General features: G+C 34.6%; 1 long non-coding RNA gene across 3 annotated transcripts; it reads right to left on the reverse strand.

Annotated features, from left to right (window-relative positions):
- On the reverse strand, positions 1 to 27,778 carry LOC112983807 (uncharacterized). 3 transcript variants are annotated; one of them, XR_010387225.1, is made up of 4 exons: positions 19,096 to 19,602; positions 16,526 to 16,617; positions 1,269 to 1,385; positions 1 to 836 (listed from the first exon to the last, which is right to left on the reverse strand). It is a non-coding gene; the product is annotated as an uncharacterized LOC112983807 (long non-coding RNA). The 3 variants fall into 3 exon arrangements; XR_010387224.1 differs by lacking the exon at positions 19,096 to 19,602 and adding an exon at positions 27,008 to 27,778 and having other exon boundaries at positions 1 to 1,385; XR_003259345.2 differs by having other exon boundaries at positions 1 to 1,385.

The raw sequence follows: 27,778 nt of genomic DNA on the forward strand, positions 1-27,778 counted from the left end.
ACTCATACCACTGTGTGAAACCAGGAAATCTCCATTAAATAGCAAGAAAGAAAGAGCTCAAGAATATTTTCATTGTCTACTGCTCATGCACTTTATTAGATAAAAATACCCACCCAGAAAAGTAGACCACACCATATGCCACAGAGACAAATAACAAATTTCTAACAATTTCTGTCAGTCTGACATGGAAGAAAATTCCTTCCTGCCTCCAAATATGGAAGACATTTTAACCTTGACAGTGGGAGTTGTGCTGCTAGCTTCTGTGAAGATTGCACTCAAAGCATTTTCAAGCAAAACCATGGATCATTGCTTCTCAGTTCTATGTTATTTTTCTTCCTTGATATCTTTTCTCAACCTTGTTCTCAGCTCAACTGGCTGTAGTTTGAGGACGCTGACGCCTTAAGGACATAAGAAATCCCCTAACGGATCATGTTGATGATTTATGCAGTTTCTCCAGTTCCTAGCTTCCGCACTGGCAAAAGGAGATACTATTTAGGGTGACCACACAAGCTTGGTGCCTTTCTCCACTGCATTTCTCTTATAGTCACCTCAGGCTCCAGAATTGCTTTGTTAGGGATATTAGAGCAATTTTCCTCACCTAGTTCAGTTAGTATCCATTAAAAAACCTACTTTCATTTTGTTTCCATCTGCTTGGCAGCTTCCCAAGTGGCTTCTTGAGTTGAAATAAGAAAGCCATTCTAACACTAATGGTAGCTTTATGATGAACTCTGTTGGTACAGACAAATGACAGAAAACCTCACTTGCCAGATATGCAACATGGAGGTAGCATTTTTCAGATGGTTTTCAGCATAAAAATAACCCACAAATAGAAGTATCTATAAAATAAAGAAATCAGCATCAATGTATGATTTAGGATCGGTTCCTTTGTGTGCTAGAGAGAGAGAATCTTACTAAGGGTAAATGTATCAACGTATTAATATGATATTTTTGGCTATCAAGGAAGACTTCCTGGAAACCTAGGCAATTCAAATGTAGGAGAAAGCTAAGCTTGTGGCTTAAGTACAAAAGGTGAGGATCTTGAAAATCTGTTTTCTTTGTATTTTCTCTATTTTTTAAAACCTCCCCTTTTTTTTCTTGCATGCTATTCATCTTTGTCTTTCCTTTTTGTTTTGTTTTTTTTTTCTTTCTTCTTTCATTACAAAGTTCAAGGATAGCATATAATAAGAACATTCATCTCTTCTAAGCAGAGTCGTGGGGCTAAATTGAGCAATTTAATTTCCACAAATATAAACTCACCATTTACCTACCAGTTTAAGTCTATGAATCTTCCTTATCCTTACATCAACGTAGCTCACAAAAGAATTCAGTCTAATGAATTATTTCTTTTTATTTTGCTACTATTCATTTAGTCCATTATTTTGCACCTATAATCCAAAATAAAAAATAATATTGTAAAAATTTAGAAGGGGAAAACATTATCTTTAAAACATTAATCTCTTCCTGAAGCATTAAACCCCACTACACTTACGTTTAGGCCTATGGGTACACCTGTGGAATAGTGAATCAATATGGAGCCAAATTCAGAAACATTTATCATATGAAAACTACATAAATATCTTAAAACCTTATATTGAGTGTCTTACAATTCATATAATGTTATTAACGGTAGCTGACATAACAGTTGTAATTAAAAAACTCTTTTTCATGTAGTTATTTATCTGTAAGTCTTCATCAAACTATGTTTCAAATGAATTTACTTTCAGAGAGAAGAACAAAACATTGATTTGTTTTGTGCAACTTTCCTCATTACATTACAAAATATATTATGTTCCATATCATACATTACTTTGTTGCAAAAGATGTATTTACAAGATGAAAACATTACTAGTAAAAGCATTCCTTTTTGATATATTTTTGTAAAATGTTAATGGATATTCTACTAGTCATCTACTGAAAGTATGTCACATGTTTAGTCACATTGGAGATGTGCTTGTTTATTTTGATTTGTATACGGATCACCCTGCTGGCTGTACTCTGGTTGTGAAGAAATGAGGGGTTTTAACAGGACTTCTAGCATTCTGTCTGACTCATGATAATCAGCCTGCCAATTCCAACCTTCCCTGGCAGAACAAGATATCTTTAAAAGATTATTGTCTGTGTGTCTTAAAGGAAGAAGAGGAATTCTTTTTTGTTTGCTTGCCATGATTTTGGTATTTTCTTAGACCAATGGATAAATCAGCCTTTTTCACTCTTCAATGACGCAGCAGAAAGGACGGTTGTTTTTTAGTCCTGCACAGTGATCTAAAAGCATCCCTACTCCCTGTTAGGATCTGCTGTTTCTAAGCATCATGATCAACAGCTTAGCTGTCTTTCTAAGTCTTATCAAAGTGCTCTCTGAAGGTTTTGAGGCCATGAGTCTTTTCCACTGCTGAGTGCACCCAGTCCTGAGGAAGACCACAGTTTTGGTGGATCACAGAGTTTAGTGCATTGGCCGTGACCACCTCATCAGATCTAGACTGAACAGCAAAGTTGACTGAGTAGGGCTTTGAAATGTGATAGAAACTAGGTTGCTCTTAATAGCCAAACTGAACTATTCCTAGCTAGAGATGTGAACATTTGTCCTCTAGGTTCAGCAGCCCTTAATCAGAGGTGATGTCCCGATCTATGTATACTAGTATGTTCGAAGGGAGACTGAGAATGTGGTCTTTGGATAGAGCAGGGCAGAGAAAGAGTTATCTCTGAGCTTAGACAGGGCAGAAGAGCACTTCAGAGAGCAACTCAGACAGGTAACTTCTTCTAAGACAGCTGATGTTATGACTATCAGAGGTTTCACAGAAACTACTGCTTGGACAGCAAAGAACCTGGAGAAACTGGAAGAAATATCCAGGAATGGCTGCAGAAGGTTTTGTTAATACTCAGTGTTTTTAAAAGGACTTCAGAATGGCATTGGTCAACTCAGTGACAACTGAATAAGCTGCTTTTGCAGATTTATACTTGAATTTTCCAAGTCACACTGTTTTGAAGACAGCGTTCTGCTCACACAATGCATACAAAGAGAAGCTCTCATTTATTTAGGTACATTAGAATCCATACTTTTCTAGATTTTATACAGAATTATTTTAGCTGTTATGTAAGTGTAAAAAGATAATTTGAAATATATTTCCAGAATAATTGCAGATATTTTAGCTAAGTTTATCTACACATGCATAAACACACACACGCAGAGACCCCAAATTTTAAAATACAACGATATTATTTTATCTCATATTTTTTTCATGGCTAAGAGTTACTATGTGGACTACATTATCTATGACCTATAGCATAACTACTCAGGAAGTGAAGAAGAGCAGGCTAATCACGATGGGAGGCAAATTTACTACTTAGATATTTTTAGTTTGTCTAGCAATATATCTACTTAGATCATGACCTTGATGTGGTTACAACCTTCTATCAACAAATGATGATGAATTTCACATTAAAAAGTTGCTTTCTACTTTCAGAATGTGTTGGAAAGTTATTCTGTGTGGACCACTGCAAATAGGAATAATTATTGTAAGCATGGTTTGTGACAGTTTATGCAGAGTAAGTTTCTTTACTGCTTATGTTTAACTGTCATTTGTAAGACAGCATGAACATGAAACTAATCATAAACACTGAGTCTAAAATGGCCTTTGAGAACAAAATTTCTGGTTTGTTACTTGTTTATTTGTTAAGAGAATACAGACAATCAGAATATGAGAATACAGTTTATGACAAGGTGACTGCAGTAGGAGCAACAAAGGTGCATCACAGTATTATTCAGCCATGCTTGCAGCTCATTTAATTATGACAGCAAATTAACTAGTGTTGAATTCTGACATTAGCCATTACTAAAATGATAGATTTCTCTCAATACAGCAAAAACTTCATGTCTTGTCAAAAATATATTAGTTACTTTTTCAGTTGGGAAAAACAATTGCATATTTTGTTGAAAAGGGAATATTTTTCTTTGTAGTCCCTGTTGCTTCAAATTATAGAAGTATCAGACCTTTTTCTGAGGTGTATTCATTATTACCTGGGTAAAAGGAGAATAATCCATTGTCTGCTTGATTATTTCTAAGACAATAATGGAACAGTATATAATATTTATATATCTATATATACACATGTATGTATGTATGTATTTTAAAAGGTTGAATCTGCTACACTCCGGTTGAATTTTGACAATTTATCTTGATTTACAGCAGATAATGATAATCCCAACTTTGGGAGACATCATTTTGTCTACACATTAATGAAAATATTAGAATGGATATTTGTTTCTAGCCAATCGTTCAGCTTAAAATCTATGACACATAGGAACAAATACTCTGGGAAAGTAACGATTTGTTCTTAACTGAGGTAAAGACTGTCTTCAGGACTGTCCAAAGATGTAAGGAAATTTAATTCAGATGCTGTATGTAGTTCTCAAAAACTTGTCTTCACTTTTTGGTTTTAGCAACTTTGGTGGATTTATCTTACTGAATTTTAGTCAGATGAAATTTAGGCACCTAATTTCTAGATACATCATACTGTCTTAATAAACAAAAGCACTTCCCCAAAGTGGTTCAGCTAGTCTTGCTTAGTATAAAAATCCACAGTGTGGGTAGATGTACAGCTTCTTCTGACCTAGCTTGCAGTTTGAGGTTCTTTAATAGTGAGCTTGATTGCACTGTGTAAATATACAGTTTTATATGTAAAATGTGTTTGAAACATTTTTCACTAACACATCACAAATTGCCCTTCTGGTACCATCCATTGCTCCTTTTATTTCCATGCACCAATGTCTTTGATCTATTCTTCTTTTGCATTGCGAAAGAGTCATGAAAGTAAGGTCTGAGAAAGTCATCTTCATCACTACAATCATATTAATTGCATTATGTATTTCTCCTTCCTGCTTGCATTTCAGCAACCATCTTTATAAGGTATGCATGAAAGCACAGCTGAGTACCAACAGGGAAACAGAGGCACATAAAATATTGAGAAAAGATAAATGAGGCATTTTCTCAGATTTTTCAGGCTGAAACAGGTGCCAAGGGAGTTTTTTAACCTTAGCTTATGTGGAATGTAACCATGTGTGATGTGAGGTGTGTCCTCCTTCTCCCTCTTCACAGCATGGTCAGACACCAGAGTATGTGCAAGAAGACCAGAGGAAGAAGGGTGAACTGCAGCTCAAACATCGTACCAGCAGGTCCTTCGAGACTGTTCTGAGGTGCTTCTGCTCATGGTAATATGCTCCTTTAGAGCACAGACAACATCTTTTTTCTTCTTCCATGGTTCCTGACAGCAAAATGCTCTGGAGTGAAAATTTTTCTTTGTCCCATTTGGAAGTGGGATGAAGGCTCCTTATTCTCCTAGGCACTTTTGAACTTTCAGTGCAGAATGAGGAACAGTTGCTTGCAGTGTACAGAAGAATACTGATAATCAAGTTAAATTAGAATAAAACAGAAATGTTGATACTACAGATAACTCCAGAGATATTATTGTAGTGTTATTTCTTGAGAAGCGATTTTAGTCCAGCATATTTTACACATCAATTTGGGCATGGTGCATGTTCTTGTTTCAATATATACAATGTAGAGAAATTACTATTTAAGATTAACCAAAGACAGGCATCCTAATGCACTTTCCGCCCCGCCCCAAGAGATTGTCTTTTAGTGGCATATCAATCAGCAGTATAATATTAACTTTTATGGTCTTTAAAGGTACTTTGTACATGGTATGTAATGGTAGAATTGGAACTCAACCAAGTGAGCAGATTTAAGTTAAATAACAATAATGTTAACCTTCTTACATTAACTAGGTAATAGTCCCTGGAAATCAAAGTAAGGTTGTGCACTTCACTGTACCTTATGAGTTACAACAGTACATCTAGCATGATGTGCTGTTGTACTCAAAGTAGCACAGATGGGCAAGATACCTTGGATGAATAAGATAATATGGTCATATAATATCATTTTAAAATGTGTATATTATGCTTATAACTTTTACAGATTACTTCCAGGCTGTTTAGCCATATAATCATGTTTCTTTCATGCAAGTGTATTAGATAACAGAATCCCTCAAAGAGAGCAACTTTATACAATTAAACTGCAGAATATGATCAAAAGTCTCATTAGATACTATCCACAGTGAGACACTGATGTTTATTCTAGGTTTAAGCTAAACAGTAGGTTAAAAATAATCATAATCTCAGTGTGTTTTACACTATTTATAACACAAAAGGATGAATCAATATTGTGATCTAAATAATAATTAGTTCCATAAATTGAAGTAATTTACACTACAAATCAGAAACACACACAAAGAAGTATTTCAGTGTTTAAAATAACTGCACTGAAAGCTATGAATTTAGATATATTAAATCAATTCTAGGTTTAGTTCTATTTATTATTTGATTAGATATATTTAGTGATTCACAAAAAGTATGATATTTATCTAAAAAGAAAAATACCTATGTTGACCTCAAATATTAGTAACCTTGAAAATATAGTCAATGTGTTGACAGCCTGCTGCAGTAATGTTTAAGCTTCTGTCTGAACCAAAATTGGGTGTTTGATTTTTTTGCTCTAGAATGTATGCAATTTGTGTAAAAAATTCCAGTGACTTCAAATCCAGATTTAAGAGCTGAGTTATCTGTAAACCTTTTCAAGACTTTATGTCTTTGGTTTGTTTCTTAGCTGACCAAACAGAAAACCATGAGTAACTGACCACTGTTTAGTAAATAGTAAATAGATCAGTTGCTCAGTTGGCATGCAGAGCAAGAAAGTCGATACTGATCTTCCTATCAGTCACACCAAAATCTGAAATTGTGTTTCACTGAAGAGAGAACAGTTCTTATGGGGAGTAAATCCCATGAGCCTATGAGTATAAAAGAGTTTAAAATTAATATTTATAATTAGATATCTACATATAAGTAGCTACTTTTAAGCTAAATATATAAGCTCACACTATAAAGCACAGGTCCACTATAAGTCCTGTGACATATCTGCCAGCCTGTAGTCAGTGCAGGCAATGCAGCTCAGGATGGATTCGGCTCACCCTAAACAGATAGCTAGAGCCTTAACATAGGTGTCTAGTGCCTTTTTTAGACCCAGGGAGTTTGACATATCCATAGGGTTGGGAATACAGCATGAGATGGCTGGGAAACTCAAGCTTTTCTGCAATGGCAGCTGGAAGCCAGGTGGGAAGCCCCACGCCATCTCAAATGCTGCTAACTGACTATATGTGGCCAAACTGAGCCATAGATCTCCACACAGCGGTGACCTATATGCATCTATGTGCATAAGTGCATACAAGCATAGCTTTTCCATTTACTCTTATATGTAGACTCTTCCATTTATGTGTCTTAATCCTAAACTGAATCTTTCTCTAAGTTTCTCCACTTCATAAAAGAAACAATGAAGGAAGAGTCCATAAAGTCACAAAGGGCCTTTTTTAGTGAATAATTTTTTTTTCCACAATAAAGGAACTAGATATTATCAAACAAAATATAAGGTGATAAATCTCAAACAAAAAAGGAATGTGATTTTAACTCAACCTGCAAGATCATTGCCAAAGAGTATTTTTCTTTAAAAGCCTGGTCAAATGAATGCATAAGAAAAAGTGTCATGAAAGGCCTTTAAACATAATAATACCAATATACTTTCCAGCTCTAAACCACAGATTGTAGGAGGTAAAGTACAAGTGGAAGTAATCCACTGCAATTGTTTTTTTTTTTTTTTCTTGTACTTGAATATCTTATGCTTTGTCAATATATATTGTGTCTATTAAGTTTTTACCTCCCATACCACGTTGTAATACCTGAGTCATCAGGCTATTTAGCCAAATAATCATTTTTCTGATTTTTCATACCAGTGCATTATATAACAGGAATACTCAAAGAGAGAGGCATTGTGTCCTATTGGATTATTTACATAAAAATTAAACATGCTATGTCACTGAGAATGATTGACTAATTTTATATCTACATAGTTAGGACAGTGAGCATGTTGATGGGACCTCTACCATTAATTAACTTTTTCTTAGTATGCCTTTCATTTACAGAGTGCATTCACTCCAACAGACACAACTGAGAAACTTGTGATATCTTATATAGAGATATGCACAGTGGCTAGAACAGTTCCTTTTAAATTAGGAGATAGGAATTTGAACCTCATTCTGTTTGCTTAACTTGCTCGGTTTTTACTCTAACTTGCACCTTGATTTTGGAAAATGCAAATGGAATACTTTCTGTCAAAACTCAGAATGTTTTCCCAATAAAAAGAATAAACAAACAAATAAAACTTTTTTTCTTTTTCTTTTCTTTTTCTTTTTTTCTTTTTTTTCCTCAAATGACAGTCTTTGTGGCAGAACATTCCTAAATGGCTTCTATACAAGAACCAGATTTGCTGCAAAACTTCAAACTCTGGTGTGATACAAAGACTAGGTATCATAATCATGCCATAGATTTGCCTCGTCCAGGGTACAGAGCTTTCTCACTTTCTGTACAAGAACAGCGAATCCTAGAAAAGGACTCAGTGACCTGTGCATAGGCATCCAGTGGCATTTCAGATGCGCTTGATGCCTTGGACGCCCCGTTCACATGGGGCTGTGCGGACCTTAGAGGAACCCCACGTCTTCTAGAGCAGATAATGAAGGCTAGACCTCAGGGAGCTCAAGTGGCAGTAATGCATGGGTGATGTGGGCTTCTGGTTGAAGACCCTACAGTGTTTGGAGAGGATACTGGCCTTTCCTTCTCAGAGGACCATTTTCATCATCACTGTAATGACTGTTTTCCTCAAATGCAGAAGCAGATGTCTTAAAAAGAGAAAAAGAAGGCCTATTTTTCTCTAGTGGGAAGGAAAAGCTATTCATTTAAACAGTAATGCTTTTTTGGGAGGTGGGAGAGGCTGTCAGCTACTGTTTACCATTTCAATCCTTGGCATGCATGCCCTTTATTTTTCTATCTGCATGAGAGGACAAAACTTTCCAGGGACAAGGAATGATTTTAGTCTCTACAGGACTTTACTCTAAATGGTATGTTCATCTCTGTACCGACTAGAAAATTCATAGTCTTTTTACTGTCCTTTCTCAGCTGTATAAAACAGCACAAGGTCAGTGAATAAAATTGTACAAAACATTAAATGTCAACATGTGTAATCTACAAGAACTTCATTATTTCCTTTCTTCTGTTTTTGCTAGCATGTTGCTTTATGCAGGGGAGATAGCTTATTAATAAGGGTATACAAGAAAGTAAATGAGACAAGAAAATAAATGAGTATTTACCAATGGGGATGGGGGAACAATACAAACCTTACTAGTTGGTTATGATTGACGTTTAATAAGCCATTCAAATGGCTACATGCCTTGTATTTGCCTTGTCAGATGAGCTCTAAAAGTTGAGTGGCTGTTCAATTTGCAGGATGGACTTTCAAGCAATGAAATTGCCTGAAAATTTATAAACTTCATTATTGGAATATAAGTGCAACATGGCAGATGAACTATTGCAAAGTACAATGAATGCATGGACTGATTATAGCTGCTTTAGCATTTAAAGAATATTGTGCAATTGTTCAGCCAGCTCTTTAAAATAGCTGCAGTGAAATAAGTATGAATGTGCACTAAAGCTGCTTAATGCTCTACAATCACGTTCTCACTCCTCTGCTTAGCCTGAATCTTAGTAATTGAGAACATGAATGATAGCACTCACTGAGAGAAGATACTTTTAATTTTCTACAGCTTCATGAATTAGAAGGTCTTTTTAAGTTAGTATGTCTCCTGTACCCAGTTTTACTGTTTGACAAATGTAAAATGCATCATCCCACTATCCTTTTTGGATTAATGGAATTTCAAACTAGATACCCTCAATGAGGACATGAGGTTCTAGCTTAGTTAGTTCATAATCATACCATTACGCTGGCCAAGGTTTTTAAAAAAAACAGACTAAAATTGAAGTTCCTAAATCCATTTTTAAGCTCCCAGGTAAACAGCCTCACTTTTAGAAAGTGCAGAACACAAAGTGGACCTAGTTGATCCATGGATCAACTAGCAGTTTTTGGCAATGACATTTTATTTTTCCACTATATATAACACTCAAGACTGTGTTATAAAGAATCTCGTTTAAATACTTACTGTCTGCTGCTACATATTTAATATATAGATTCCCTGTTCCCAAACTATTTTGCCCATTCCATGAGCATCATTCCAAAAACCTTTGTATTGAAAGGCTTATGCAACATCATGTCTCTTCCTTATCTTTCACAAAATGGCCACAAGAAATTCAGCTTCATTACAGAGTGGATGCCTTTTGCTATGTGAAATGTTGAGGCTTAAAGAGACATAACCTTTTGCTTCCTGTAAATGTTTAGCTTCTATTGACTACCGAGTTGACTTTTACTGAAAGAAAGATAGCACTTTCCTTTTCCTGGAAATGGATCATATAAATTCACACTTACATCCATGCTTTTACATCCTGTCCTGCTCTGCTTTCACTGGTGAGGTGACTGTATTTCTTTCTGAGTATCACAGAAGAGATATGTACTACCCCATTAACTGTATGGCCTCGGCTGTTCTAGTTTCTTTAGGAATGACACATTGCATTACTTTTAGACATTTACATAACAGTTTAAAATAACAGAATTTAACTTTCTGTCATTGGCATGTATTATATTCACTTCTGCAATTAGTTTTGCTCAGTGTATTGTCATACTTCAGTATTTGCAATATCATAGGTTTACTTTTGAACAAAATAGGCTAGACTTTTCACAGTAATCCCTTTTCACAGTTGGAAAGATAAGATAAAGGTCTCACAGTCTGGCATTTAGTGAAATACATTTCTTAACACCTCCACCACCAACTAAAAATCAAAAAATCAAACAAATAAACAACAAAAAAACCCTTTATATTTCAAAAGAAACAAGGGAAACACAAAGTGAGCAGATGGACACTAGTTAAGAAAAATATCTGCAACTATTTACAGTAGGAAGAAAAAGAGGAGGCTTTCCAACAGTATGCATTTATCAGAACCTATCTGGCTTATATGAAATAAGTTACTTGAAACCTGGCAGTTGGAGGCAAACTTTAAAATATCTTATTAAGTCTTGATGCTTACTGTGAAGGTGGTATATTTATTACTGCTTTGGTATAACAACCAACCAATATGAGATTGCAGGTATTGCGTCTAAATGTGATTTTGAGGATTTGGTTTTATAGATTGTGGGTGACTATCTGTTGGCATTAAGAAGCAGAATTATTCCAGCCAAAGCTTCCCCAGAGATGAACAGAACAGAATTATAACCACCTTAATGTCTTACATATGAAATACTGTCTTAATATATTCCAGAATTAATTTCTTCTTTTTGCATCACAGTCCTGACTCATAGTTAGTTTGAAATCCATTATAAGACCAAGATCCATGCTTTTTTTTTATGTTTCCTAGTCAGTTATTCTTCTTTTTTATTTTTATTTTTATTTTTGCCTTTGATTTTCTTTTCTAAGACTAACCTTTGCATTTCTCTTCATTGAATTTAATTCCGTTCATTTTTGGTGTAATTTGTCAAAATCACTTTACATTCTTGTCCTGTCCTTGAAAATGACTGCCACATCTCCTACTTTAATGTCCTCCATTTATGAATTCCATCTATTCCAATAGATAATGAAAATATTGAAGAGAAGCAGGCCCAGGGCAGATCCATGAGGAATGACACTTGAAATACCCTCCTAGGATGTGGGCAAACTGTTAATAACTGCTTCTTCAGAATGAGTTTTCAATGGGTGATTACACCTTGACTGTATTTCTTCAGCTTGCTTAAAAGAATGTCACACACAAAAGTGTCAAATGACTGAATAAAGTCAAGCTGAAGCAAACCTACTGCTTTGCCTTTATCCACTTGGCCTGCTAGCCTGTCAGAGAAAGAAGTTAGATGATTGACTTGACATGATCAGTTCTTGACAAACCCATACTCTCTGTTTTTATCATCTTATTATTTTTGATGTACTTATAAATTGATTCCTTAATAATTTCTTCCAGAATCTTGCCAGAAACTTGAGTTAGACTAACAGAGCTATAATGTTTTTATAATGCTTATTTATTATTATTATTATTATTTATTTTTAATGTAGATATTAAGCTTATTCCATTTAGAACTGTTCTGCATCCTGCAAGCTCTCAAAAATAATTTGCCAAGGATTCAGACTTCTTCTTCTTTTTTTTTTCTAATTAATTCCTTATGTAGAAAGATGAATTTAGCCAAGCTACACAATTGAATTTGTCTATCATCTCACTTAAAAATACACTTTTGCAATGTGTTTATGGAACCTTTTTCAGTGCTTATATGTTCCTTGCTAATGGAAACTCATTTTGCACCTTAATCTCTCTGATATTATCCCAGTAGGTTTGTTCTCTCCTGGAGGCACATTCTTGGCCATATATCCTGGTTTCCACTCTTTATGTATTTCTATGATATTTATTTTCAGATCTTTGAACAGTTTCTCATGCTGTATTTCCATCTTACTATGCTTCCTATCTTCCCGTGCAATGGGATAGTTCGCCATTAGAAGTATAACCATCTCAGCCTTTCAGTAACTGCCAATTCTCCCATTCTCCTTCATCCCTTAAACTCTCTGTCCAAAGCATCTTGTCTCTTGGTGTTTCTGAAGTGTATTATCTTTATTTTTCTTCTCTTCTATCTTCATTTAGAAAAGTGGCCATTATTATTATTATTTTTAATAATTTTCAGTCAAATTATGTTGTACCTTAAGATTCCCAATCTATATTTCTATATGTTAGAGCAGTCTAAAATAACATGTTCCCTACTAGTCCCTTTGCTTTCTAAACAAAAAGCATAGTTTTGGTTGAATACTCGTGATCGAGTAATCTGAAACCTTCAGTGGAGAAATAGTGTAGCCTTCTTTTACAGAAATGCTTCTTTCTTACTCATTCATGTCTGCCTGAGCCTAAACTTGCAACTGAGAGATATGAGAGTACCTGTGCACTTAGATTCCTGTGTTTATTATCCCTCAATGTTATAGTTTAGTATAGTTTATAGTGTAGATCTGAGCATGGCCATGTATGATATATCTTTAGTACCAGTACCCACAAGGAGAAACAACATGGACAACTGTCAGGCAACTAGGCAAGACTCACACCTATATATTTTGTCTCTGGAAAGAAATCAGTGTGAGCAAGTGCTTTTTCAATATACAAGACACTTTCTGTTCTGTCCTGGGGAATATGAGCTGTAAAGCTTCCCAGACCTCAAGCAACCTTTTTTTCACCATTAATCTTGCTGTAACAAATTATCATGAAGCATAAATTAGCAAAAAGGTAAAATTTCAGCACATTTCTGATTGTGTTCTATTTTGTATCTAAAAGCAGATGACACTTTTTAAATTTCTACTGTATGCACTAGAGATTTGGTGCAAGGAAGGTCAGATTAACACAAGATAAAACTGATTTCTGCCATGTGGTAGTAAAATCTGACTAGAGAAGCTCAAAAAAATTGGCATCAGTGAACCCCAAATGATGATCTAAAACCCATTTGAATTTAAGCACTGCCTCCTCACCCCTCTTTAATATGTAGTAGCATAGTTAACATGTGAGTGAGCTAGTTTGCTATACCATTTCCTAATGCTAAACTCCAAGAGAATGATTTCATAAGTTCATATGGCTGTCTCAGTGAGTCAGCTTTGATTTGTACTTCAGGACAGACTGCCTTAGAATGAACACACAGCTATTATCTAGCAGATGTCTGTGGTAAAATTTAAAAAATTACAGATGCAACTGGAATGAGCAGGGAATCAATTATGAGCCACAGAAGTTCTTTCAGCCTCTGACTCTAATTATATTAATTATGAACAAATGCAAAATGTAAAAAATGCCATTTCCAATAATCAAATAGAGCCATCTTTTTTTTTTTTTTTTTTTTTTTTTTGAAAAAGAAAGTTAAATGTACCCTTTTTAAGTAGTTCATAATAAAGCCAGTGCTTAAACACACATTTGATTTGGTGACTACTGTAAAATTACACTTGTGTCTTCTTTATTTATGGATATGTAATTTTGCTTTTAGTGCAACAAAACGTATTAACAGGAGCTATTTTAATTTAATATAAGCACAATCATGTGGCCACTTGTATCCCTACCCTAGCTCATGTTTCTGTTTCTGTCAGTTTATAGATTTGCGTGAACCCAATTGTATGGAACTCACTTTCAAACTATAAATAAGAGATTGTCTGCCCTGAAACATTTCTTACCATAAGATACAGGAATAAAGACAAGTTTTTAAGATAAGATGTCCCTTATGAGGGAACACAGAAAGCATAGGCTTCCAACAGAAGAATAGCATGAAATAAAGTCCTGTTTCAATGTGAAGATGTTCTAGGTAATGGAAAGGATCATTCCAGGCCTCTAGTACTGAGGGCCTGGATTTCATGCTTAAAAGAGACCTTCCAACCCCATATTCTCACAAATCTAAGTGCATGTAATTTTACACTAATTTAAGCTAATGTGACAGAACTTCTATGCAAATTCATTATAAAGAAAATGTGATCCACAGAATGGTCTTAGTCCACCTAGCAATATAGTACTGTGTGTAAATAAGATAAACATAAAATGGTTTAATGGATCTGAGGTACTTCCTTTAAATGCCTTTAATGTATTAAACAAATAGCATTGCAGTTTTTGCTCATAAGATTGTGAATAGTTTGTGATTTTACATTGTGAAAGCTCTTAAAAATGTGATGATTTGCTTTTATCAAGTCAACAACCTCTTTTAAAAAAAAAGAAAACACAGAAAACAAGGGAAAAAAACAGAAAAAAATGTCTAAGAACTGTGAGCATTAATGAAAGCCCATTTCCACAGAGACCATGTATTCCTATTGTGGTCCAAATATGCTTAAAAATACAATCCATCCTTTACTGTCAACAGGGTTGAATCAGGCCCACAGAGAGCATCACTGGTTACTGTAGAACATATCCCTTCTGCATCAGAAAAAAACAGAAAATAGAACCTTTTCAACTCGAAAGGGTACCAGGGAGCTCAGCCGGTACTGATGTATCTTTTTTTCTTGTGACTAATAATGCAGATAGAGGTTGCCTGTGGAGTAGCTATATTTTCAGTCAGTACTCTTTGCCTTGCCAAATCTTCTGCTTGTGCATAGTCATTTTAAATAGGTATCCTGGATCATAACTACTTTATAGCCTCTGCTGTGAAACAAATACAATTATGCAATTAAAGACTATAACGTTTTTGAGCAGATTATACCATATTTTAAAACTGTTACACTTTATCATTGAAACTGACTCAAAGTATATATATTTTTATGATACTATTTCAGGTTACATTGAATGGAGGACCATGTGTCTCAGCTTGCATTACTCATATGTATTACATCATATTCTGCGGATGTTACCAGAGAAATTGTGTATCTGCTTTTAAAATAATGCTGTAAACATGGACTACAGCTTCTAACCAAAGCAGAGATATTGCACACCATTGCAAGAGGCAGTGAAATCAATCAGCAATTATGCTACAGATGATTTAGGTTAGGTGATTTCACCAAGCTTATTTACATAGCCTAGTAAAAATAAAAATTCCTCTTTCACTCACATTATAGTTAACACTAATATACAGAAAGAAACATCTCTGCATGCTGAGAAGCAGTGGTAGCTAGGTGTGTCTATGAGCTTCAGAACTGTTCAGTTCATATTGAAAAATACAAAATATAAAATATTAAAAATAACTAAGATTTTTGGATACCACATAATATTTTGGTTCTTAGTTATCTCCTGTTCTCCTGGTTTAGTTTAGCTCATGGAAGGGAGGAGGGGGGAACCCTGACCAGTAAAAAACAAACAACATATGTACACAATGTATTGTGCACACATACATATGTGTGTCTGTGTGTGTATGCATTAGAAAGCAACCTGGAGTCTTTCTGTGAAAATAAGATTTAAAGTTAAGACAGATGCAAGTGTGCCTCAGATTTTCTTACCTATGCAGATACTTTTATGTCAGATAAAATGCATAAAAGAAAATGAACAAAATGCTTAAAATATTTAGATTGATTTTGGTAACAGAATTTGGGTGTGTGTTTGTTTCTTTGTTTGTTTTTTGTTAGGAACTTCCTAGGCAGGAACCTAGGCCAACAGTGTGGTTGGATTCTAAGGCTAAGCCATTAACATGGAAAATGAAAATGCCTAGGATAGGGAATAAAAGCAGAAATTTTGAAATTATTTGCTTCAGGGATTGTATTATTCAGGATACAATCCATCAACAGATTGAAAACCATTAGGAAGAGGCTTGAGTAATTAATTTGTGATCTCTTTTTTCTAAAGCTCCTAATGCGTAGTTCTAAAGAATTTATAAGATGTTACCCTTGGAGATAGAGTGCTGAGGAACCTGGAAGGAAGATGCTAATTTTTACCCTGATTTAAACACTCTTAAAATATATGCTGTAACTTTTATTTGGTCATCAGGTAATAGCTGTGAAAATAAAGACAATATGAGAATAAATAATATTTTTGAATAGGAGAAAGTACATAGCCACAGTAAACAAATTTTGTTACCTGTTTCAAGAGGCGGATCACAGTCCTCATGTTTTCCTCGGCATTGCTGCTTTCTTTCCTATATCCTTCCAGCTTATTAACACATATTCTCACTCAAGAGAAAAAAGAGGGGAGGAGAATTACACAACATTAATCATGGTAAATCTGCTTTGATAGTTTTTTTTTTTTCTTCTTACAGAAGTGAGGATGGAGAAGAGCATAAACAACACTCAGTTACATACAAAATACATTAATGCATGCTGATTCTTGTAAGAAAAGGTGGAATTGAAACAAATCTTCGTGTAGCAACATTTTGTAACACAATAGAATATCATGTGGATCAATAGCGTCCCTATCCCTTGTATTTTCAGCAGTCCACAGATATAAACCCATTTTTATTTTGGGGACAGCGGAGTGTTTGAATAGGTCTCTATTGTACAGATTTGGGGTGTGCTCTATCAGCTGTGCCAGAGTGACAATACCATACATTTGAATTAAGGCTGTGAGTTTCACTTTTCCAATCTTTGGAAAAGCACCTCAAGTATGGTTACAGAAAGTAACTCCATATAGAAAATAGGATGATATATGAGGTTGTAAAGCAAATGTATTTAGAATATCATAAGATTTTAGATCAAATCTCCAAATTTTGGAAGTTCCAAAATTTTGGAACCTTACGTTCACATGTTTTAAAATAAATGATGAAAATCATTTCACATTAGTTTAAAGCAAAGCTTAAACATGAGGCATTGGGATTCTAAAAAACTGTGTAAGAATGTTATGAGTTAAAAGTGACTTGTTTTTCAAATTAAATTTGACAGGCAATTATTCTATAAGAATGACAACTAGTGTAATTGCTTTTACTATTTTGGAAAAAGAAAAAAGAGAAGGAAACTAATGAGCTATCTCATTTTAAAGAAGATACTGGACATGAATTGAGTATTATAATCACTAAAAATACCATGTGAAATTCAATATTTGGATCTGCTTCGGGAAGGTATGTGCCTTTGCAGCAATTGCTGTTACGGACCAGTGTTTCAACATTCATGTTGACTACATCAGCAGTCAACATTTCCCATCAATGTATTGTCTCAATGGTTACTGGTTTAGTAGGTGATTTATTTCCTACAGTAAGAGAGTATGACTTGATAGGTTACATATTCCTCATAACATCATTGACACAAATGAATTTAATAGCACAGATCAGGTATCTTATAGTAAAAGGTCGTCTAGAGTTGTTCGTGTCAAGCAATCCCATAGTTTGAGTCAAGAAACTATAAGTTAAACATGCACCTTCTTATCATACTTAGGAAGAGAGAACTCAGGCAGTTCTAGGACATGTGAAATGATAGCTTCAATAAACTCTACCACTGAGTCTGCAATACACAGAATAAAGACTATATATCAAGAAATTGATGTAAAAAGACCATAAATGCCCCACAGGGCTATTAAATCCTCAGGAGGAAGATTATTGGCAGCACACACTATAAAAAGCCAAGAAGAGCTTTTTAAAATATATTCAGTAAAAACAAAATCCTGCAGTTCATACTGTGACAGAATTAGTATTGCCCTCCAATGCTTCAATTCTCATTTTGGTCCAGGGTTTAACAAATCTTCAGCATTTGTTTAAATTTTTCCACAGCATCATGGAGCAGTATGAAAAGGCACTTGAATGCCACTGAATTTAGTGAATATATTGACTTTTTGTAATAAAGAATGCAATATTTTAATATGCTAATTATACCTATAATTATAAATAATTATATATAATTGTATATAATGACTATACATAATACTAATAATATATAATGTCTTGCACCACAGGGTTCCACAAGAATTTTTCCCCATATGGAAATCTGTTCCTTTGGTTCAATTTCTCACATGTTTTATATTCTCAAATGAGTCATCTTCTGGGCCACTAGGACCCCTTTTCCCCATTCAAAGTATAAGGCCAAGGATTAAAGCAGATTGAATCCCGCCCTTTACAGCTGCTTTGTCAAATGACAAGAAATATGCAGGAAATTTATGTGAGCCAGAAGTTTTGTAAATCTGCCTCTCTGACAGAGGAATTTTCCTTTATGGTGTTTTTAGGGTCGGATGCTAGCACAGGAGGCATCAATGCTCTGATGAAGCTGTTTATTTTATAAAATAGTAAAAAAGAAGCAGAGAAGCAAAACCCAAAGCAAAACAGAAGTGTTTCACTAAAAATGTCATGTTAAGATTCAGTAAGACAGCTTTTTTTAATTTTAAAGTTTTTCTTCCTCTTGGTGATGCTTATCCTCTGGCTGGTTAACAACTGAGTGCTCCATTTCCCCCTCAGCTTATGTATCTCAGAAACAAACAAGCAAATAAATCCCAAACCAAAGAGTGTCTGGTTCATTTTGAAGACTTAAGGTGAAGTCCTGTGGTTCTAGACAAAGAGATCTAATTAGGAGTCACATCCACAACAGGGGATACAACAATTTCTGAGCTAAACTCTTGTAACCTAAGGACAGCACTGTTCAGAGTTCCAAATCTAGTCCAAAAATAGTAAAATATTCAGTGTTGTACCTAAGCTTATAAGGCTGGCTGTGGACCCTGCTCCAGTTTATTACCTGTGGGACTTCAGCTGAGGTATACAGATGTACCAAACCTAATTCTAGGCAAATGAGTCTGCGTGGTCTTCATATGTTTCTTGCGATAGATTTCCATTAAGTTGAGAATCTTCGTTCCTTGCTGTTTTGCACAGTATAGGTATATCCTGTCTCAGGAGCATGCTTATGGAGTAACAGACTTTAAATTAGCTGTTACTAACTCAGAAAAGTGATCCTGGAGTCCCTGTGGATCTGATATGTCTTGTATGACCTATGGATCATCCTCCAAAATTGTCGACTCAGTGTTCAGTGGAGATAAAATCAAAAAGAATATCAGGAATTATTAGGAAAGGGAAACAAAGGTAAACACTCATTATACCACAATATAAATCCACTCTCAAATATTGTATTTGTTTCTGATCATCCCAACTCAAATGGATCTAGCTGGGTTAGAAAAGTTTCAGAGGAAGTCAATCACATGGGCAAGCTTTCCAGAATCCCTGAATGTTGTGATCTACGTATGCTGCTTTGGCAGAAGAATTCCCAGCCCCCTAACCACCCCCCCCCCCAGCTTTATATCAGATCTAATTGCATTCTTAATTCAAAACATGAATGATAGTCATCCTTGCCTCTGTCCTCCCATTTTTGGATATTGGTCTCTACATGAAGAAAGCTGTGATAAGGGCCTACAAAATCATGACTGGCATGAAGCAAATGATGAATAAGTGATGACTATTCACTATTTGTCATAAGAAAGGAATTAGAAAATACCCAGTGAAAGGAATATTCAACAGATTTGAAACAATGTATAATTAAATTATGGACCCTATTGCCACAGGGTATTGTAGAGTTTAAAATGAATAGATTTAAAAAGAAAATGAAAGAAAGTCAATTCTACCAATGACTGTTAAATATAGTGATCCCAATCCAATCTCCCAGATACAGGTTGGGGAACAAATACTTTTTTCTAATGCTAGACTCAAATACTTCTCAAAATGATCCCTACCTAGCCTGCTTATGAACAGTCTCTTTGCCAAGCTTTTTTTTTCTTTTCTTTTTTTTCTCCAGATACATGTAATACAAACTATGTTAAATTTAAAAGGAATCAACTTGGAGATCCAAAATAAAGGCTAATATCCATATGCATACTTAATTTCATTTGCAAAAAATTATGACATGTCTAGGTTTTAAATCGGAAAGAAGTCTCATTTTGGCACTCTTCTGTAAATGTCTGCTTTGTAGAGTTCTCCTTGAAACACATTTAAAGTTTGTTGCCATTCCCATTAAAAGGAATGCAGATTTTTCTATTGCATTTAATGGCTTTAGAATGGGAACTTACTGAGATTGTGAAATTTTTGTTTTGTTTTGCTTTCCTTGAAAATCCAAGACTCCATAAATCATATCTCAGTTCTTATCTGCAGCTACTGATAATTTTTGGTGATACCTCAATCAATGAATAAATACTGTTTCTGAAGTGCATGGGAATTCAAACCAGAAAAATGCAAACATGAAAAAAATAATATGCAGTACTTAGCCCTCACTGAAGGGTAGGAAAAAGATATAGTCAGACATTCAGTACATAAACTGAACAGAAAATATACACAAATATTAATTAAAGGACCCTGGCTAACATTTATGCAAGCTTTAAAAATATTTGTCATTCAGAAACAATGCAAAATAAAGAGGGGAAAAAGATGTTTAAATATTAATTACAAGCTGAATGGCATCTTGAGAGATGGTGCACGGAAGCTGGTTGGTTAATACAGGGTACATTAATTGTCAGGAAAGGCCTTACGCATACCAATGAAATAATAATAATCATTGCAAAGATACATTCCTTAAAGATTTTTTTTTTCACTCTTTCATCTTATAATAGCAATAGGTACCTTCAGGGTCTCTACTATAAGGGTTGCTAAGATGCTTATCTTGCTGATGTACATGTACTTGGTATCCGACCTTGTCATTAAGTGTTTGGAAATGTGTAGGAAAGAATAAAATTGTCCCAACAGTTTCCTGGGAATAATGACTAGCTACATTTATTTCCTTCCTTGTGATCAATAAGCCTGAGGAAATATCTTATAACTCAATTACTATTGTTTAATCTGCAAATGAACTTACCCCATCCTGCCTCCTGCCAAGATCCCGATGTATTAGAGGGCAGTAGTTATATCAAGTGGCTGTACTTAATCTTAACAGAGACAAGAAAAAGATGCTGGGTTTGTCCCTGAACAATTAGTATCAGACCACAATCCGCCCTCTGCACCAGACTGATGAATACATACATCTGCTCCTACATCCTACATAATTTGGGAATACAGGACTCTGAATGAGCTTCTTCCTCTGCCATCTTAATCACCCAGATTATTCACCAAATGCTGTCATTCAGAGGTATTTGTTTTGTCATTGCACCATATAATACAGTGAATTCAGCAGAAACTTTTTTTTTTTCATTATTGTTTATTTGATATCTTTCTGTTCATTTGCTGCATTCAATGTCAACAATAACCCTGAAGACAGGCTGTGTTTTTTCTGTTCAGCTACAAAGGCATTCATAGATTTTTAGCAGCATTTTTTGTGTCCTTTGTAGGGGGAAAAAAAAACTAAAAAAAAAAAAAAAACTAAAAACCTTTGCACTTGTACAGGATTCTAAAATGCTAAGGAATTGCTGCAAGTTTGAATTTTCCCCACTTTTTTTTTCTTCAGTCTGCTACAATTTAGGTGGGGAATTAATACAAGAGAACAAGTGCATAATTGCTCATCTACCTATTTGTTTTAATTTGTTTTAATTCATATTATAACAAAGTCTGAGTGAGACAGAGGTCATAAAGAAGGATCATGAGGTTTAGATTATTATACAGCCTTGAAAAAAAATGACAATTCATATCCAAAATGTAGCACAGGATTTTGATAAAAGGAGAAGTAAAAAGGGTAGTGCCTTTCCAAAGGTAATCTGGTATGGATGCATGCTGGTTAAGTTTAGACTCCTAACTTTAGCACTGAAATCCTCTGTGATGAAAAATGTAGAAAGATAGGTTATTCCAGAGGTTATTCCAACCATCCTAATCAATAAAATTTTCAGCTGGCAAGTAAAATAAAGATTATGATTTCAGTAGTTGCTAGCAATATTGCCAGCATTGACTGAGACGTTATTTATACAATTAGTTGTCATGTATTAATTGATTACTTAATAAATTAATAATAATAAATTAAATGTTCAAATTGGAGGTTGCAATTAAGGTTGTTCTCATATTTTTAGGATAAATATTTGTAGGATCAGATCCCGGGCTTGAGTGTTTCTAAAGGCCTTATCTGAGGATGTATCTCTCCATATATCTATATTTCCTAGAACTCCATGTATCGTCTAAGCCACAATGCAAAGTAATAAAAACAGTAACAATACAGAGATGACAAAATCTGAAACATTGTAAATTAAATTCTATGGGCATATTTTCTTCAAATACAAAGTGGAATATAAATCAGCAAAGAATTTGTCACTATGATTTTTGAAAAGGCTGAGTGTGGAAAATATGAACTTGTTAACTGCTCACGTAAAAGACTTTTCTATCACAATCAGGTAAAGTAAGTGGACTGCATGGCTGATATCTCAATGAATTCAGTTTGGTCTTATCCAATTGCTTATTTAATTCTTAGACATGGCAAGCAGTTTAAAAGCAAATTAACATTGTGTCATTTCTGTTTCACAGAGCTTGAGTCAAGAAAATTGCCCTCCAGGTGTGTCCTGAATAGTGTGTTGGCTGATTCACTTCCAAAGGAAATTAGTGATCTACACTGTTTGAGAAAATTATTTCCAATATGGTGAAATCTTTTCCGACAGATACTAATTTGAACACTGAAATGAGCAGTCCCCATTCACAACAGTTATCATATCTACCCACATCCAAGAGAATTATAACATGACTGTATTTTTTTTTTGAACAAGACCTTTTGCTTTATCGTATTTTACTTTATTTTTTCTCCACAATTCACATGTTTGCTAAAATCCACAAAGGTTTGCAGTGTTGAATCTTTTGGCTTGTTTTACACACTTTCTTACCTAGAGATCTACATGAGATCAATGCATAATTATGACATACTATAAAGCATTTGATACTACTGGCAAGGGGTACAGAGCACAAAAGCAGCAGAGTCACTCTTTCACGGGTGGCCGAAACACCCTAAAGATGTGGGCACTTACTGTGAGGTAAGAATGGGTGCCATGATCAGAACTGTGTAACTGTGATTAAAACATAGTAAATGTGAGATAATTCAAAGGGGATTATTTCCCAATGAGAGATGTGTATCTAAGTGAGATTGAATGCAGTTTCTGGGTGCCTGTCTCCTCTCACTGATGACAAAGGAAACATAAAGCTTCACTTAGATTTATTTTGTTTTGCTTTGTTTTGTTTTGTTTTGTTTTTGCCTAAAAGGCAAATGAATCCTACCCAGCAGTGGAAAAGAGATTATTTTAGATTCAGGTAAAATCAATCATATAATCACTGCAGAATATAACTCTACATCTTCCAGCATAAGTATGGTTGGCTTTTCAGATAACAAATTAAAACTGAAAAATATAATTCACTAGTTATGGTATTAATTTAAAAGTTATTTGTATCAGTTCAGTTGTAGATGTGCCAGTAGCACAAGGACATTAAAGAAAAATATCAAGGACATTATAAGTTTACGTGGGCACATGTAAGGAGCTGGACAGGCAGTTAGGAAAGTGGAGGATGAAAGTGATATGTTGGTAGAGAAATACCTTCTTTGAAAACAGCATTTCAATAGCATCAATATATATCAACAGAGTTCCTCTCTGAAAGAATGCATTTCATGCACTGCAGATTTAACAGGACACTGGTCTTCATGTGCAAATTAGGGTTAGCTCTTGCTTCTAATTCCTATAATGATGTGAATGATCCTTTAAAATCAGTCTTTAACATAAATTTAACACCTCAAAAGGTGAAATGCTCTTTTCATTGCATATGCCATGTGTGATTTAGCTCTAAAACATGCAGCATAAGATAGTGTTAAACTGGGAAAATTATTAGAGGTAATTAGAAGTTACACTCTGTGTGACCATGTGTTTAGAATTAGCAGTCTTTTCAGAAAAGAACTTTGCTCATCACATATCATATAACCTGATATTTGGAAGGGCAGCGTATCCATTGTTATCAGTAAGAAAGTGCCTGTATCATAATTGCTTACATGGACCAGGAAGAACTAAATTAGTCTTGCCTAGTTAAATTGTACCTAATACAACTTCAGTAGGGAAATATCCAAACTTTATTTGCAAAATTTTAATGGATAGTTTTCTGGCAATAAGCAGTTGATCCTTACTGGTACAGAAAATGATTGGTATTAACCAACCATTGCAGAGATTAATCCCTTTAGTACAGATATTATCTGTAGAAGTTTAATTGACTCCAGCTATCCAAACAGACTAAGAATCTCTCTATCTATTTTAGGCTGTGGAATGGTAAGAGTATAATTCAGATGAGTACAAAATAACAGAAAATGAATATTAACACTGAAAAGTATTAACAGTAGCTTAGAAAGGAGGTGAAAATAATGATTTACAATCTCTCTTTTAACTCTCTGGAAGACCAATAATGACATCACATTGTTTATGTAATGAAAATTCTCCACTCAGTTCGAATAGAATTCTGCTGGAATTCAGTAATTTCAAGATGATTTGAAAATCTTCTGTTGTGTCTTCTATAATTGCATGCTATTTAATGAAACTTAAAATCTAGTTTTGTGTACAGAGAGTGTTTTCTCAACTTTTCACTGTCTAATGTTCTTTCCCTACACTGTGACTTCTGACTGCAATCAGCAAATACATAACAGATCTAACAAACATGACAAATTTTGATTTATGGTATTCAGCAATGTGGTGCAAATGTATTAATGAATACAAATCTTGTAAATTTAATTTGCATGAGTCAGGGATGTTGTTCTAGGCACTGACAATGTATGCTTACATATAAAAGAAGGATCCAAAATTATCAAACATATCCATATTTCTGACATGTTTTGCCACAAATATCATGTGACAATGTACTGTCCATTCTCCAGGTCAGCAGCTGGATGCTGCTTTCTTTGAAATCAGAAAAAGTAGATTTATACAACCTGAGGGAGTGGTACAGGATATGTCCTGAAGTGGAAAATAATGAATCAATTTACTGCACCTATTATTTAATATAAGGTCACTTTGACCCATTATAGTAGGAGGATGGTTAACTTAATGGCTCTGAAAACGAGTAACTTTGTTATTGCAGCAAGACTTGTGAGATTCAATTTGTGATTATACTGCATCAAATGCATTTAGGAAACAATTATTTTTCCAAAATATATTTATACTTGAAACAAATCATTATATTTCTTCTTATTATATATTATATTAAGCTCTTAAAATTGAGGTTTATAATTTAAAGAATGTGTGTGAAAGTAGCTCATCAGATTTAGTGGCATGAGGTAACTTAGTGTAAAATGATGAAGTGTAACATTTAACATAACGTAGTAGCAGTAAAAAGTAGTGGTAGTGTAACAATGGTAGTGTAATGTTACCAGCGATCCCTGCATTAAAAATAGACTGTAAAAAGATTACATGCACAACAACCCTGCCAGAAGATAGACTATTTAAAAATACAGATATCTGCTTCTGGGTGCACCCCACGAGTTAATTCCAGTTACACCTTCTGCATACTTAAAAAATTCTCAATGAATAGAATGGTATTCAGTTCTATGTACACTTGTGGTAACTCACACAAAGCTAAATATTTAAGAGCAAACCAATATACATGGCTTCTCTGAGACACAGCTGGCTTCTCTGAGGCAGAACAATGTTCTAACACACTGGCGGGAAAATGGTAAAATACAGAACACTGTTTTTAATTTGGATACTTGACTTCATTAAGTAAGATCTAAACTCATTAAGCTAAAGGTAGACCTTAGCACTGTGAATTCTGTTGCGTCCTGTGTATCCCTTACTAAAAATAATAATAATAAAAAAATCCATGGTTTTCTATTGCAGGACTTACAGCACCAGGAAATTTGACAGAAAACAGGGATACTATTTATTTCACAAATATGAGCTAAGTTCATGTAGGGAATATTAATATTTCATCCACATATTGTTATGCAGTATTAGATTATAGAAGTAAATTCAGACAAATTCCCCATGAGAGGGTCCAGAATCCAAACCAATGTGTCATGATATTGGGAAAAATTAATTCTAGTCTACTAGCTGCACTGCAGTTAAATAAGACAAAAGACCAGCTGTAATAAAATATATGTATGTCATAAATACATGTTAATTTGAGATAATAATAAATAATTACTGTGTTAGAGAGTTACATTCAGTAGCATGGAAGGTGAAGAGAGCTATAGTTCGTTATTAGATGAAACTGCACTAAAGACGAGCACTGATGTCATGTCTGATGCCTATTTGTAAACACCTCAGCTTTGAAGAAGCTCAAATTAAATGAATGTAAGGAACCAAAAATATTTCCAGTGAGCATCCTAGAAAATTATGCCTATTTTTCTACTTAGATTGACATCACCAGTCTGGAAATGGACATATCCTTGGAAACATAGACACTATGCATCATATATCATTATTTACTAGTCAAACATATTCATTCATATGAGTACATTTTTACTGTGTGTATATACGCAATATATGCAAATAATGTATGCTTGTGTGTTTGTTTGTGTGTGTGTGCATGTGCACATATATTTACAGATATGTGGCTGAGCTATTGAGAGATTCTCAGCTAGAGGTCCAGAGACATGAACTCCAACATTGTTCAAGACTTGAAACCATGACAAGGCTGATTCCAGTTTAAGTCACTATAAAAGAGAGGAGTGACAGCTAGAAGTGATGCTTGCCATGCTACTCCTTTTTGGGTGCCTGGTTACTCAACATGCTACTTACCTAGCTCAGAAGCTGTAATCTCAAACAGTAGGCTGTCTTGGGGACACTTTTAGTTTTGTAACAGGAATAAAACTGAGGTGTGAAGAGAAAGAGAGAGAGAGAGAAAGAAAAGAGTCCACTGCTTTAGGAATTAAAGAATGTAAAAGATTCAGTAGCTGTGATTCCTGAAGAAACACTACGCAGAGTCCAGATAGAGAGGAATAAGTGTAAGTTTCCTATTGGAAAAGAGACAATTTCCTGACAGCTTGTATCCCTAATGGTGTCTCTCCTAGGGACTAGTGGCACATCATTTTCTCTTTCTGTTCAGATTCACTGTCTTCGGTACTGGACATAAGCATAGACAAAAGCGTTATTATTCTCTTTATCTAGTCTGTCAGCCTGCTGTGAACAGGAAGAGCAACATTCTGTGAAGAAACGTACTTCTCAAATGACCACATTAGTATTACCTGCAGTTTATTCTTAACTGTTGTTTTCTTACTTCTAAAACTCTTAATTTCTAATCAGACCTGAAAATGTCATTTTACAAACACCTCTGCCTGCTGGTAAAAACAAGATATTCCTGCTGAGTGTTGTACACACCCATCCAGGTTAAAGTTAAAGAACCACAAACGTATAAGTGAAATTAGCTCCTGTTTAGGTCTCCCATAGCAGGAAACCAATTTAAATCACTTATTCCAACCAGCAGACAACAGAGCTGAAAAAAGAATTTAATTTTATTCCTGTTTCTTCAAGAACAGATACAATAATAACAAAGAAGGTTTTCAGTTAACA

This window comes from Dromaius novaehollandiae, chromosome 1 (genome assembly GCF_036370855.1).
Source record: "Dromaius novaehollandiae isolate bDroNov1 chromosome 1, bDroNov1.hap1, whole genome shotgun sequence".
NCBI lineage: Eukaryota > Metazoa > Chordata > Aves > Casuariiformes > Dromaiidae > Dromaius > Dromaius novaehollandiae.